Below are 14,053 nucleotides of genomic sequence, written 5' to 3'. Positions count from 1 at the left end.
CATTCTTGCAGATCTTTTCTGAAACCTCTCCAATTTTCCAACACACTTTTTTTAAACGATAGACACCAGAACTGGACACAATGTCCCAGTAATGGTCTCACCATTGGCATATACAGAAGTAATATCTCCCTAATCCTCCTTGATACTTCTTTGTTTTTACATCTCAGCATAGGCGCCAACCCCCCTCTGCCCCCCGCCCCCACTCCATCCCTTCCCTGAGGCCTCATCCCTGCCCTGCCTCTTCCCACCCCTGTCCCGCCCCCATCCCACTGCCTTCCCCAAAGTTCCCGCCTCAACTCCCATGGCGTCAGCACCTTATGCATCCAGGATCATGTTAGACCTTCCCCCAGACCCCAAGTTCAGCCACTTACTGTCTTAGAGTGTGTCACAGACTGATAGCAAGTTAAGGGACTGGGATGTGAAAATGGAATAAAAATTGGGGAAAAGATACTTTTTATCTGTTATGGAATGTTGGGTTGGCCATAGTTCCCACAGTCAATAGAAGGTCTCTTTTGAGTTGCTGGAACAGTCCCCAAGGGATGCAGCTAAACCTTAGCCCCAGAAGGAAGATTTTCTACAGTTAAAGAGGAAATAAGAGGATTAAATAAAAGAAAAATAGAGACATTGATTGAAATGTGTAGAGATAAAAAATAATCAATAATAGCATTTCTGGCCCAAACTCTCTGCAGTCACCCCAGCCCAGGACCCCCGCTGCTCTCCCTGCCCATGTCCCCTTTCTCAACTGCTGGCCTGAGAAGGTGGCTGGATGGGGAAGTGGCTCCCTCTAGTGTCCTCAAGGCAACACCCCTCCCTCTTCCCATCCTCTCTGGCTATTGCGATCTCTGTCCCTGATATTTTAGTAAAAAGAAAAGGAGGACTTGTGGCACCTTAGAGACTAACACATTTATTTGAGCATAAGCTTTCGTGAGCTTCATGCATCCGATGAAGTGAGCTGTAGCTCACGAAAGCTTATGCTCAAATAAATTTGTTAGTCTCTAAGGTGCCACAAGTCCTCCTTTTCTTTTTGCGAATATAGACTAACACGGCTGCTACTCTGAAACCTGATATTTTAGTGTCACTCTCTTTTCTGTGTCTTTCCCCAGGGGCCACCCCTCGTGCTCATCTGCACCAAATAGCCCCTGCCATTGCACAAGCCAGTAATCATCTTTCCCTGGAGCCTCACCACAATTCCCCTTCCCAAAAAACAGAATCATTGGCAAATCCCCATATGCTCCTTGGCCCCATTCTCCTGGGTGGTTAATAAATACCCTGGACAGCACTTAGTGCCTTGTGGACACCCTGACTCCCTGCAGTGAATGAGCCCCTGCCTGAACCCATGGAGGACACCCCAGCTCTCACCCTGAGCTCCTGCAGCACCAGAGCAGAGCTGTCCCTACAGAGTAATTGAGACCCTGCGGGGTTGGGACTCAGTCCTCCCCACCCTGAGCCTTGCTCCCCTTTATCCCAGTCTCTTCTACTCTGAGGGACTTCCCTGGTCAGTAGCATGAGTGTTACTGGGACACAGATGGGGGTGTGTGACCCAGGGACTTCTTGGTGCCAACTGGCAGAGGACACAGGGGTGCATTAGGATTTCAGGGATCCCCTGGGCCTGATATCTACATACTAGTTCACCAAAGAGTATCATACCACATCTCTACTGAAAGCCTGTGTCACACTGGTCATCTTAATCATTGCAAAATGTATGTACAGATAACATGTAAGGAGTTATGTATATAGACTGAAAATCATGTTCTTAAGGTTTATGACTTGGGACTGGTGAGAAAAGGTGAAAAACAGGTTTCTTTCAGACAAGAGATGTTTATCGGTTTATCTGCATGTTCGCTGAGTACTGTATGGTTCACAATGGGCACCCATTTACAGTCTGAGCAAAATGTTAATCAAGTGCTCGCAGAGTGTCCTGGACAGGAAAAGACAAGCAGCGGGAATTATCCTCCAAGCGCACACAATGGAGTTTTAGACGAGAACTGTAGATAAAGAGACAAACTCTGAATCTTCCCACTGAGGAGACAAGAGGACTGCGTGCTTGTCTCATGAATAGAAGATCACAGCCACACCTGGCTGGAAGGATTTGGGGCAAGCTTTTGCTCTTATGACAGGACAATGTCCTATTAATCAAGTTGAGGGTCGACTATGCATGTCATGATTTTATTTTATATGTAACCCTTTGTTTCTAATATTTCTACTTCTTATCATTTGAATCCCTGTGTTAAATAAACATACTTGCTTTCTGTGTGAACAAGTCTGAGTGCGGAGTATTCAATGGAGCTGTGTAGTGTGGTGTAACTGATAAGATGCAGTTTGGGAACACCAGGTCTGGTGGTTCAGGGGCTGGACACTCCAGAGAGATGCTCGAGGGTTGGTGTGTGCTTATCACTCATCTATACCAAGAGAGCAAGACCTGCAGAGGCCTAGAGGGGAGTGCTTGTGTTGGGGAGTGACCCCCTGGCATGCACCGACAAGGCTTCCTCACCCGGAGGGCAGGTGGTAGCGAAGTGACTCACAGCCCTGGGTATCCCTGGGAGGCATCACAGGGGAAGGGAATAGGACTGACCTAAACTCTCTGGTCTATTGCCACCTCCAGTGGCTGCAATGTCCCCCCACCCTGGAGCAGGTAGCAATCCAGTCCTTTCATGGATGCTTGTTCGCCGGTTGCTCCCTTTGTCCTGTCAGCCGAGAACTGCTCCGCCTGAGGGGGATGGGGCAGCAGCTCCTCTGGGGCAGGGAATCAACAGGGGGCTGAGGCTGCAAAGCAAACAGCCCTGTCCTGAGAGCTCGCTGCCCAGGGCAGAGGGGCCCAGATGGGGTTGATGGGGGAGTGGCAGCTGCCAGAGCCAGGGGCCTGGGAAAGGCCTGAGAAGTGCCACCCTATGAAAACCCCTTCACTAAATTTCCTCACTGATGCTGAGCTGCTCCTTCCCCCTGTACATCTTCCTAACCTCCCTCCTCTTGACTCCCCCACATCTGCTGCCTTCTGAACTCTCTTCTCCCCTCTGATCCCTCCCAACATCCCACAGGGCCCTTCCCCTTGGCTCCATGAATCCTGCCCCTTTTCTTCCCCACAACCTTCTCTCAAATCTGCTTCTCTCCACTCTCTGGAGTTCCCCCTTCCCTACCCATGTAAACTGTGCCCTCCCCAACCATGGCCCTCTCCTAAATCCCCCCCATTCTTTACCCCTCCCCCTGAACTCCCTGCCCCTTTGTCCCCCCTGCTCCCCATTGTACTGGTTTAACTGTCCCCTGATTCATCACTGAGACTGGAAGACAACGGAGACTGTGCAGGGGAGGGTACCTTCTCCTCGCCTCCCTCGCTGGCTTATGATGAAAATGGCTCAGTAGACTGTGACCCTTGCCTCTAGAGAGAGAAGGGTTACGTGGAGGGTCACAGTGAGCCTCTGAGGCTCGCGAAATCCTCCAGGAAACGCGGGACCCGTGGAGGCAAGGACAGAGCTTTGTCACAAATGGCATCCACACTAACGGTTGCACCAATTTAACTCTTATCAGTAAAAAATTACTCCTTAAGTGACACAGTTAAATTGGTACAAATACTGTATGGAGACCAGGCTTCACAAAACCTATTTCTTGCAGCTTAGGAAAAACCTTTTTTTTTTTTTTTAAATTATTGCAGTTGCATGTAATTCTATAGCATCAGCCACTAGTGATAAACACTCAGTTCTACTCAAACGCAAAGAGTTAATCAAAATTCTCTGAAGAGACCCTGATAATGTCTTAGATGAGTTATTTGCACAGTTTGTTATCACAAGGGAGGAGTACAGCAGCATGAATCAAACAGAAGATACAGTGAGCAAAATTAGAAAATTATTAATTTAAACAAACAAAGTAAAGAGAATCTACTTGTCAGCAATTTCTGGAGTGTTTAGCACTCTTGTTTCCAGATACGGAATCTGGATTTACAACCTTCAGGACATGGTAAGTCGTATCTCTTTCTCACTTTATTTTTGACAGGAAAATAGCACAACAGCTGTTACACTGAGTTCAGGGCATATTTCCAATTACAGATGTAATGTTTTGGACAATAATGCCCAAAGGCTTTAACTTCATTAAGTACATACAGATATTCCAGCAAGACCCCTGCCTCATTTGGCATTTAGATTGGATGGAACTCAGGTGCAGTTCAGAAGATCCAGATGTACAATTTCAAGAAGCCAGACTGTGATGTCCTGAGAGTACAAAAATATCTTTAACTGAAAGGAGTTCCATTTTTATTTTGCATTATCAAAGAGATACATCTACTATCCCTAATATCTCTGTTACCCTGCCAGGATAGCTGGCTAGTTTCCAGTTATCATCGTGATAGCAGTGAGCCTGCAAGGAGGGATTTGAATGTGAAGAATTAATTGGCACTGCAGGCAAGCTCAGAAAGGGTGTTTCATGTGTAGGGAAAAACACAGAAATGTCTGCCGGAGAAGTGGACAAATCCTGTGTCTAGGATGGCATCACTGGGTGTGTCCACACTAAGAAGAAAGGTGTCTTCTTACAATTTAGATAAACTGGTGCAACTTTTGAATACTGTGCAGTACTGTCAAGTCTTCGTTATGAGCTAAGGGCACTCAGGTTGTTTCTGCAGGGGCTGGCTAAGAGTCCAGCAGCCAGGGTTCATGTTAGCTATATAGAGCATTGTGTGCATCCAGGCTACAAGGAGTAGCCTGGTCTGGTACACAGAGATTCTTGTTCTTTGTTGGACTTCTTGCAAGGCTCTTCAGTTACTTACTCAGCTTTTCACTGCATCACCTACAGTGCCACTTCACATAACAAAACTCTAGGAATCCAAGCCGGTTGTTCAGTATAACCAGGGGTTCATTTTAGGAAAAGAGGCAGGGTAGTGGGGCCACTGTGGGAGCTCACAGCTCCTCCTGCTCCGGGGCCAGACAGACTCTTTCTGTCCCTGGCCATGGCCCCAGGACTACAAGGACTCTGGATCTCTGGTCCCTAGATCCCATCTCGAGGGTGTTATAGCAAGAGTGTACTATAGTAGATTCTAAAGGACACTTCACTGACTCCAGCAAGCTCATAACTCAGGCTTAAGAACTTCAGAATGGCAATACTGGGTCAGACAATAATAACGGACCATCTAGTCCAATATATCCTGTCTTCTGACAGTGGCCAGTGCTAGATGCTTCAGAGGGAATGAGCAGAACAGGGCAATTTTGAATGATCCATCCCCTGTCAACCACTCCATCTTCTGGCAATTAGAGGTTTTGGGACACCTGGAGGATGGGATTGTGCCCCGACCATCTTGGCTCAGAGCTCCTGATGGACCTATCCTCTATGAACTTATCTAATTCTTTTTTTATACTTTTGGCCTTCACAACATCCCTGGCAATGAGTTTCACACATTGACTGGGCTTCTGTGCTCCTTCCTCTGGCCCCCAAAATACAAAATCAATTTAAAAATAAACAGATATATAAGAACCTTCTGGTTCTGCTGTGCTCCCAGCTTTGGGCACGTCTGAGTTGGCACTAGTGCAGATCCAAGAGCCACCTATACAGGAAAAAACTGGAATCTTTGGTCCCTTATTGGCATCTCCAGTCCCTTGCTGGCAGCTAGGTTCCTTGCTGATCTGCTCTGGCATCTCAGGTACCTCATTGTTCTTTATTCTTCTCTCCTTTCTGGGTTGAGCCTCATTCTGAGCAGCTGCTCTTCCTTCCTGGCTGGAGGAGGAGCTGTGGGGTTCCAGAATGGCTGAAGGCAGATGACAACAGACATTCTTACGCTCCTGGAGCAACAGTTCTTTGGTCCTTCTCCTCCTGACTCTCACTGTAGGGATGGGAAAAGGACTCAAGTGGTGGCCGTGGCTCTCTCAGTCGGAGGTATCACTCAACCATTTTACAAATAAGGTAAAGGAGAGGTCTCACAAGGTGCCTTCAGGTGAAGTGTCTCTAATATACAGATCCAAGTCTCACCCACTTAGCCATGCTGCCTTTCAGAATGCACGTGCCAAATATGTTTGCTTGGCTATGCTGTCCATAACCACCACTTCAACCACTAGAATACACTCTTCTGTCAGTGCTGGGAATAGATCCAGGCTTCCTGATTCCCAGCATGTCACAGTCATCTATCAAAGAGCTCCATTGTGCTAGGTGATGTACAGACACCGAATAAGAGACAGGCTCTCCCCCAACAAGTTTACAGTTTAAGCAAACTTGATTACACTCATTTGACAGATGGGAAAGTGAATCAAAGAGATTAAGTGACTTGCTGAAGGTCACGCAGAAAGTCTGTGCGAAAGCGAGCAATTAAACCCAGATTTCCTGAGTCCCAGTCCAGATACTTAACCACAGGATCAGCTGTCCTCTGTTGCTCACACTCTAATGCAAAATCTTGACTGCAATCCAAGTGCTGTTAAGGTAGAATAATGTTAGACATGCATGGACTGTGCAACTGTCTGATGTGCCAATTTCTCCCTACAAGGGAGAATAAAGTAGGCGTTAAAGTTTGCATTAGAGTGTGAGATTTGTGAGAAGTTGGGTTGCATCCTGCTCTCAGTAACTGTTGGAGATGGAGTGTTGCCGTGTGTTATCAACGGTGCAGCCGATGATGCGAAGGTGGAAATGAATACTGGAGACTTTCCCCTTTCCATGCTTTAAAGGTTTTGTCTCTTGCAGAATTAACTATTGTTAAACAAAGTTTTCATTTGTGTTAATATATATTAGAAAACAAATGGCTATGTAGCTAAATGGTCAGGCAGGTGAATGAAGACAATTATTCCTTCAATAACAATAGGTTTTTTTCTCTTCTGGCATTCTTATTAGGTCATTTAAACCCAGAGCAAGAGTCAAAGACTCTGTGAGCCCCAGAGCCAGGGGGAAAAGATGATTTAAAACCAGAGAAGGAGTCAGACACTCAGCCAACCTGGGAGCCAAAAAGGAAGCTGGTGTGGTGCTGCAGGCTTAGGCCAACTCTAGGCCTACGTATCAACTGAGAGTCTGTCAGACTTAATGCTGGGGGAACGTTATTAACATTTTGTGAACATTCCACTAAAATATGTAGTGTTTGGACGTTCCGAAATGCTGGTGAATGGATGAGTCCACTACTCATATGCTAATTCTGCATTTCTCATGTTACAAGTAACGTCTGTACATGGATGTTACATAACTCTCACGTGGCTGGGACACGTCCCAGGAGAGTAAGAGCCACCGGCCCTTGCTGAGACTGTGGCTGCGTGACAGAGTTTACAGCGGTGCAGCTGCAGCATTGCAAGAGCAGGTTCTCTAACCCACTGGGCGAGAGCTCTCCTGTCGACTCAATTATTCCAACTACTGCCAGCCGCGGTAGCTATGTCACTGGAGAAGCGCTCCTGCGGATACAGCATTCTTCACGCTGGTGCTTGGGTCAGTGTAACTCACATTGCTCGGGGGAGGGGGTGGCTTATTCACACCCCTGAGCAACGTAACTTATGCCGACCTAAGATGTAGGTGTACACGGGCTGAGTTTCGCCCACAGCAACAGCTACAGCCTTTAGGGGAGAGAGTGGTCCAGTGATACCCATTAAAAAGCAAAGCGTCTAGAGGAATTGCCTTGATTCTCAATACAGTAGGAAGAAACCAGTTTACAAGACCATGGAGAAGGGGAAATTCCAACCCAGAGATGAGTCAGAGATGACCTCACGAAAGAATTACCTTATGGACCCCCGCCCCCTCCCACCACCACCACCTTTTTCATCTGTGAGCCCTGGGGCCAGAAAAATCACATGGCAGGGGGTTTTGGAGATTGAATTGAAAGCCTTATCAAGTATTGGAATGCATTATCGACAGTATTGTAGGAACTGCGATGATGGCAAGGAATGCCGACTTTTCCCTTTACTTCTCACATCCATGCGTTTAAAGACAATTGGGCAGCACAGATGTCACAGAGCAGAAGTTGAAAACAATGGAATTGTACAGAATGGAATATACATACAAAAGAATAGAATTTGCTAGCCAAAATTGTTACTGTTGATAATGATGGGAAAGGAACCCAGTATAATTCAGGACCGGATCCCCAGGAGCACCAAACACTGCTATGGACCACCTAGATGGGGAGCTTAGGTAGCTTTCTGCTCCCCTGATCCTGGGAGCTATTACAGGCTGAATCATCCCCTCTGTCCTATGTTAAAACAGCCTCTGCACTGCTCTAACTTGTGCTGGTGAATAACAGCTCCCAAGGAGCCAGCCGCTCCACTGGTCAAGACAGCTGCAGCACATCACGTGCCCACCCTGTAATAGCCCCTACACCGAGACAAGGAGGGGTTATGCCAGCTGAGAGTCTGGCTCCAGTCTTGCCAATACCAACTGTTCAAAATCATATCAGGACCCCAAAATCATGAGATTGGCTTAACAATCTTTGATTAAAAAAAGTAAAAACGTTTGGATTCTTTTTATGTTGCTTCTGCTTTTTGAGCCTTTAAACTTTTCTTTCTTACAAAAGATTTCAAGCATTACTCTGCAATCTAAGGGCTAGAAACTTACTTTAAAAAAATGTAAGCACAGATTCTCCTGTAATCCCATGAGTCCAGGAGCTCGAGCCTTAATTAAAAATAAAAAACATCAGGAGATTAATGATAAAGTGGTGAGAGTGGGAAACACTACACAAGGCAGGATGAGTGTGCAGGCTGAAAGTTTATAAACACACACACACACACACACACACACACACACACACACACGTGTCTTACTTGTAAATTGAACATATATAAATCCATGGTGCCACTATATAAATCTGTGGTTCTCCCATACCTGTGAGCAGTTCTGGTTTCCCCATCTCGAAAAAGATATTAGAAATGGAAAATGTACAGAGAAGGGCAACAAAAATGATTACGGATATGGAACAGCTTCCATCTGAGGTGAGATTTAAAAGACTGGAATTGTTCAGTTTGTAAAAGAGGTGACTAAGGGGAGAAATGATAGAGGTCTATAAAATCATGAATGGTATGGGGAAAGTGAACAGAGAAGTGTTAGTTACCCTTTCACATAACACAAGAACCAGGGGTCACCCAATAAAATTATTAGGCAGCAGGTTTAAAACAAACAGAAGGAAGTATTTCTTCACATGTCAACCTGTGGAACTCGCTGCGAGGGGATGTTGTGAAGGCCAAAAGTATAACTGGATTTTAAAAAGAACTAGATAAATTCATGGGAGGATAGGTCCATCAATGGCTATTAGCCAAGATGGTCAGGGATGCGACCCCCATGCTCTGGCGTTCCAGGCCCCAATCCTCTGACTGCCAGATGCTGGGACTGGATGAGAGGGGATCACTTTGTCTTTGTCTACAAAGCCAACGTTAAAGCGCTGCTGTGGCAGCGTTGCGGCAGCAGCGTTTTAATGTGGCTGTGTAGTCACGGCACCAGTTCGGGAGAGAGCTCCCCCTGCGCCGGTGCACTGTCTACACTGCCGCTTTAGAGCGCTGACACTTGCATCGCTCAGAGGGGTGTTTTTTCACACCCCGAGCGAGAAAGTTTCAGCACTGTAAAGTGGCAGTGTAGACAAGGCCTTACTCTGTTCATTCCCTTTGAAGCACCTGACAGTGATCACTGTCGGCAGACAGGATACCGAGCTAGATGGAGCATTGGTCTGACCCAGTCTGGCCATTCTGAAGTTCTTAAATTTGCACTGGAGTCCCTGGAAAAAAATACAGTTCTGAAGCCTACAGTGCCCTTTTACAGAGTCACATTTCAGAGTATAAATGATTTTAAAGTAAGTCTCAAAGATAAGAGATGGAAACAATCTATTAGATCCAGTTACTCTAAAAGACCTCTCTGTGTGTGTATTTACAATGAGCCCTTCAGCGTGGCACCTGGACCTGGTCATATCCAGCTCTCCCTCCTACCCACCCCCCTAACCTGGATGATTGGTGCAGGGATGCTGGATTATCCCCTACAATATGTTCTGCAGTGCAGGCATCTCTGTGGTGTACCCTATGAGCCTCTTTGGGGCGGCTGCCCCTAGCTGGGGCACTTTTATTGTCAATAAATGTCTCAGATTCATTCGTGAGGAGGATCATTTTGATGGTTTGTCTGAAATTCTTCATTTGTGCAATTTACTAGAATGCCAACCAGGTCTCCACCAGGCTGCTTTCCCAGCACTTTAGTTTCAGTTTCGTTTACTCAACTCTCCATCTCTTCACATAAGGAAATGAGAGTAGAAACCTAACTGGCAGCAGAGACCTCATCACTCTCTTGATTCTAATGGGGAATGGAAGGTAGGAACGATTCTTCATTCCAGGGGACTAATTCTAATCAAGACCAGTGGGGTAAATCCTGAAATTTGCTCTCATTTTGCCAGATTGATTTAATTAAGAGATTCTTAATACCAGAAGGGACCACTGTGATCATCTAGTCTGATTCGTAGAGCACAGGCCAGGGATGGGCAAATTTACTGACCCTCTGCGCCACATACAACAATCTTCAGAAGTTCGAGAGCCGGGGTACACCTGCCAGGGCTGGGGGCTTCAGCCCTGCGGCCGGATGGTGGGACTAGGGGCTTCTGCCATCCGGAGACAGGGGGTCTCAGGGCTTCATCCCCGCAGGGCACGCCTGCCAGGGCTCGGGGCTTCAGCCCCACTCCCGCTGAAGCCCCAAGCCCCAACAGGCATCTCCCGCGGGGCTGAAGCCCCGAGACCCCACTCCCCGCTGAGCCGGAACCCTTAGCCCTAGCATCCTGTTGCAGAAGCCCCAAGCTCCCCCAGTCTGGTAGGCATAGAATGGGGGAGCAATGGGGGGCTCCGAGAGCTGCACTTTAACTGTAAAAGACCCGCATGAGTCTCACGAGCCACGGTTTGGCCACCCCGGCACAGGCCATATAACTTCCCTGAAATAATACCCATTTGAATTAGATCATAGCTTTCAGAAAAACATCCAATCATGATTTTAAAAAAAGGAAAAAAAAAAGATCAAGTGTTTCCCTGAATAAGGACGGAGTACAAACTGAGAAAGGAGCGCAGAATTTGTCCCCTTGTGATAAATCTAAATAACCCAGTGCGGTAAGATTTTAATCTAGAAAAAGGACCTTTTGCAATATTCAGAAATGCAGCCGCTGATAATGGACCATGGAAGACACCCATCTGCACTTAATGGGCTTTCCTGTGAATGTTCAAACTAGAGTGTGGGTAATGGCTTCTGCTATGACTAAAAGAAAAGGAGGACTTGTGGCACCTTAGAGACTAACCAATTTATTTGAGCATAAGCTTTTGTGAGCTATAGCTCATTTCATCGGATGCATACTGTGGCTCACGAAAGCTTATGCTCAAATAAATTGGTTAGTCTCTAAGGTGCCACAAGTCCTCCTTTTCTTTTTGCGAATACAGACTAACACGGCTGTTACTCTGAAACCTGCTATGAGTAAGCGAATCATACATGGAGATGTGACTTGCCCATGTGACTCCAAACACCATCTTGTTATCTGGAATTTTCCACAGTGAGAACAATGGGTTTCCCTTCACTTGGCAGAAGCTATAAAAGACCTGGGAAACATCTTCCATTTTGCCTCTTTCCTGCTCAAACCTTTGGACTATGGACTTTTACTAATGGGAACATTCTAACACAGGGACTGAGGACTGGTATGGAGGCAACCAGAGACTTGACTTAAGCCAGCAGTTTATTCCATCACTTCTACAAGCCTGAACTAAGAACTTGCAATTATTTTATGTATTTGATTCCTTTAACCAGTTTTAACTCTCGCCTTTCTTTCTTTCTTTCTTTCTTTCTTTCTTTCTTTCTTTCTTTCTGTAAATAAACCTTTGATTTTAGATACCAAAGGATTGGCAACACCATGATTTTTGTGTAAGATCTGGGTTGTATATTGACCTGGGTGCGTACTGAGGGAGGAGACTAGATGGGCGCAACAGTGGAGTTAGGCAGGGTCTTGAAGGGGAGGAGGTATCTGACTTTACTGCATGAGATACAGGGAGGCCAGTACAGGGATATAAAGAAGTGAGAGACATGACCAGAGCAGCAGGGGAGTTTAGCAGTTATGCTTTGGCTGGGCTGAGGGAGAGGGAGGGGAGAGGCAGCAAGTCCAGCGAGGCGGCAGCCGCAGGAGTGTAGGGGAGAGATGACCAAGGCAAGGAGCAGGGTGGAGTGGTGGTGGGGAGGGGCAGTGATGGAGAACAGACAGGCTTTAACCACAGCCTGGGTGAGGGGGGATGTGGGCGGACAAAACAGCAACATGAAGGCTGCAAGGCTAAGGGAGGTCTGGGACGAAGGAGTGAAAGCAGGAGGGGATGAAGCCAGCAGGACCTGACTGTCATGAAACATATTCTCCTTTGTCTCCTGTTGGCCCAGGGCAGACAGGAGGGTAAATTCCTCAGGCCTGTGAAGTGCTTTGAGCTAGTCAGAAGGGAAGTGCTCTAGGAAGGCAGGGCATTCTGGGTCAGGGACTGAGGATGCCTGGCTTCCGTAGACCAGATCCTCAAGATGTTGAGGATAATATAAATGTAGGAGACGAGGATGATCAGGACAGTATCAATGCAGTTACAGCAGCAAAGACGAAATGCACTCTGCTATCCATGTGAGTGCTGGATCAGGAGAGCTTCTGGAGTGGGGGATGTCACAAAAGAAGTGATCGATGATGTTGGGACCACAGAAGGACAGGCTGAACAAAGAGCCTGTGTGCACAACGGCATTGACACAGGTGTAGAATCATAGAATATCATAGAATATCAGGGTTGGAAGGGACCCCAGAAGGTCATCTGAAGTATGATGCAGCTACCAGCTGGACACAGACTTTCTTTGACATGATAATAGTATACAGCAGCGGTTTGCGTATATATGAATCGATCATACGCCATCATGGCCAGAAGCAAAGCCTCAACATGTGCACAGAGAGAGAGAAAGAAAAATTGCATGGCGCATCCAGCAAAGGAAATGGCTTTACACTCTGCTAAGAAGTTCACCAGAGCCCGAGGGGCAATAACAGAGGAGTAAACAGTATCTATAAAGGACAAGTTGAAAAGGAAAAAGTACATGGGGGTGTGTAGCTGGGACTCAGCTATGATTAATGCGATCATCCCGAGATTCCCCACCTGGATGACAATGTAGATAACCAAAAATGCCACAAAGTGGATGATTTGTAGCTGTGGACTGCTTGTGAACCCTAGGAGGATGAACTCAGTCACCCCAGTGTGATTTCCCTGCATTATATTTTCCAGATATGGTCTATGCTGCTGGGGGATACATAAATAATAAATCAAAGATGATACTTATTATTGAAGAGGAACCAAGTTGGGGTGGAAAGTGGGTGCCGCCATCTAGACACACAGAAGCAAGTCAAGATAGACAAGCCAAGTTATATCATGCCTACACTAATTTCTCTTAATAAAATTTCATGTCACTGGGGAATTCCCAAGTTTTTTCTTCCTTAAAATAAAATAAAATAAAACAAAGGCAAATGGGAAGAAAAAATATTTAAAAAAATTTGCTGTGCATTTCAGCATTTCAAAAGTCAGCTAGCTTGGAACCCATCGACAATTGCAGATATATCTCCAAGTCAGTACTTTTGAAATACCTATTGCAAGTCTGGCAATTGTAAATATAACTGAATTGATATGGAAATAAATAGCCAGGCATTGCTGCAACAATCTGACCTACAGTACGGAAGTGCATGGAGTGGTAGAAAATCAGCCTTATATTAGAGCTCTAGCATCCTTCCATAATTAAACCATTCATTAGGAACCTTGCTATTTTACAAGTCAATTCAAACCATGAATTTAGAATAAAGTCTCTGATGAAATTAAATAAACACCATTCGTGCTGAAATTAATAAGAATAATATTCACAGTGAGGAAGTGTATATTAACTGAGGATATATGAATGAACAGAAGAATCAAGCAAAGGGAGGCTGAATGAAAACTATGGGTGAGACCCTCACCTCTGCTCTGGCCCCTCACATCACCTTAAAACTGGAAATCGGAGGCAGCAAGTGAGCTTGGGACAAGCTTCCACCTCAAGAGGAAAGGACCTATTAAACACCAAGTAAAACATCCGTGGAGCGATCTACCCATCCCATGCTCATTTTGCAGTAGTTGATCTTCCTATACAC

The 14,053-nt window shown here is 46.1% G+C and overlaps 1 pseudogene; it reads right to left on the bottom strand.

Annotated features, from left to right (window-relative positions):
* Nucleotides 1-11,950: 11,950 nt before the first annotated feature.
* LOC141989662 (olfactory receptor 5AR1-like) lies at nt 11,951-13,476 on the bottom strand (annotated as a pseudogene).
* Between the last annotated feature and the right edge of the window lie 577 nt (nt 13,477-14,053).

This window comes from Natator depressus, chromosome 6, assembly GCF_965152275.1.
Source record: "Natator depressus isolate rNatDep1 chromosome 6, rNatDep2.hap1, whole genome shotgun sequence".
Lineage (NCBI taxonomy): Eukaryota > Metazoa > Chordata > Testudines > Cheloniidae > Natator > Natator depressus.
The sequence above is the reverse complement of the archived record's forward strand: the minus strand, read 5'-3'. Positions and strand labels throughout refer to the sequence as shown.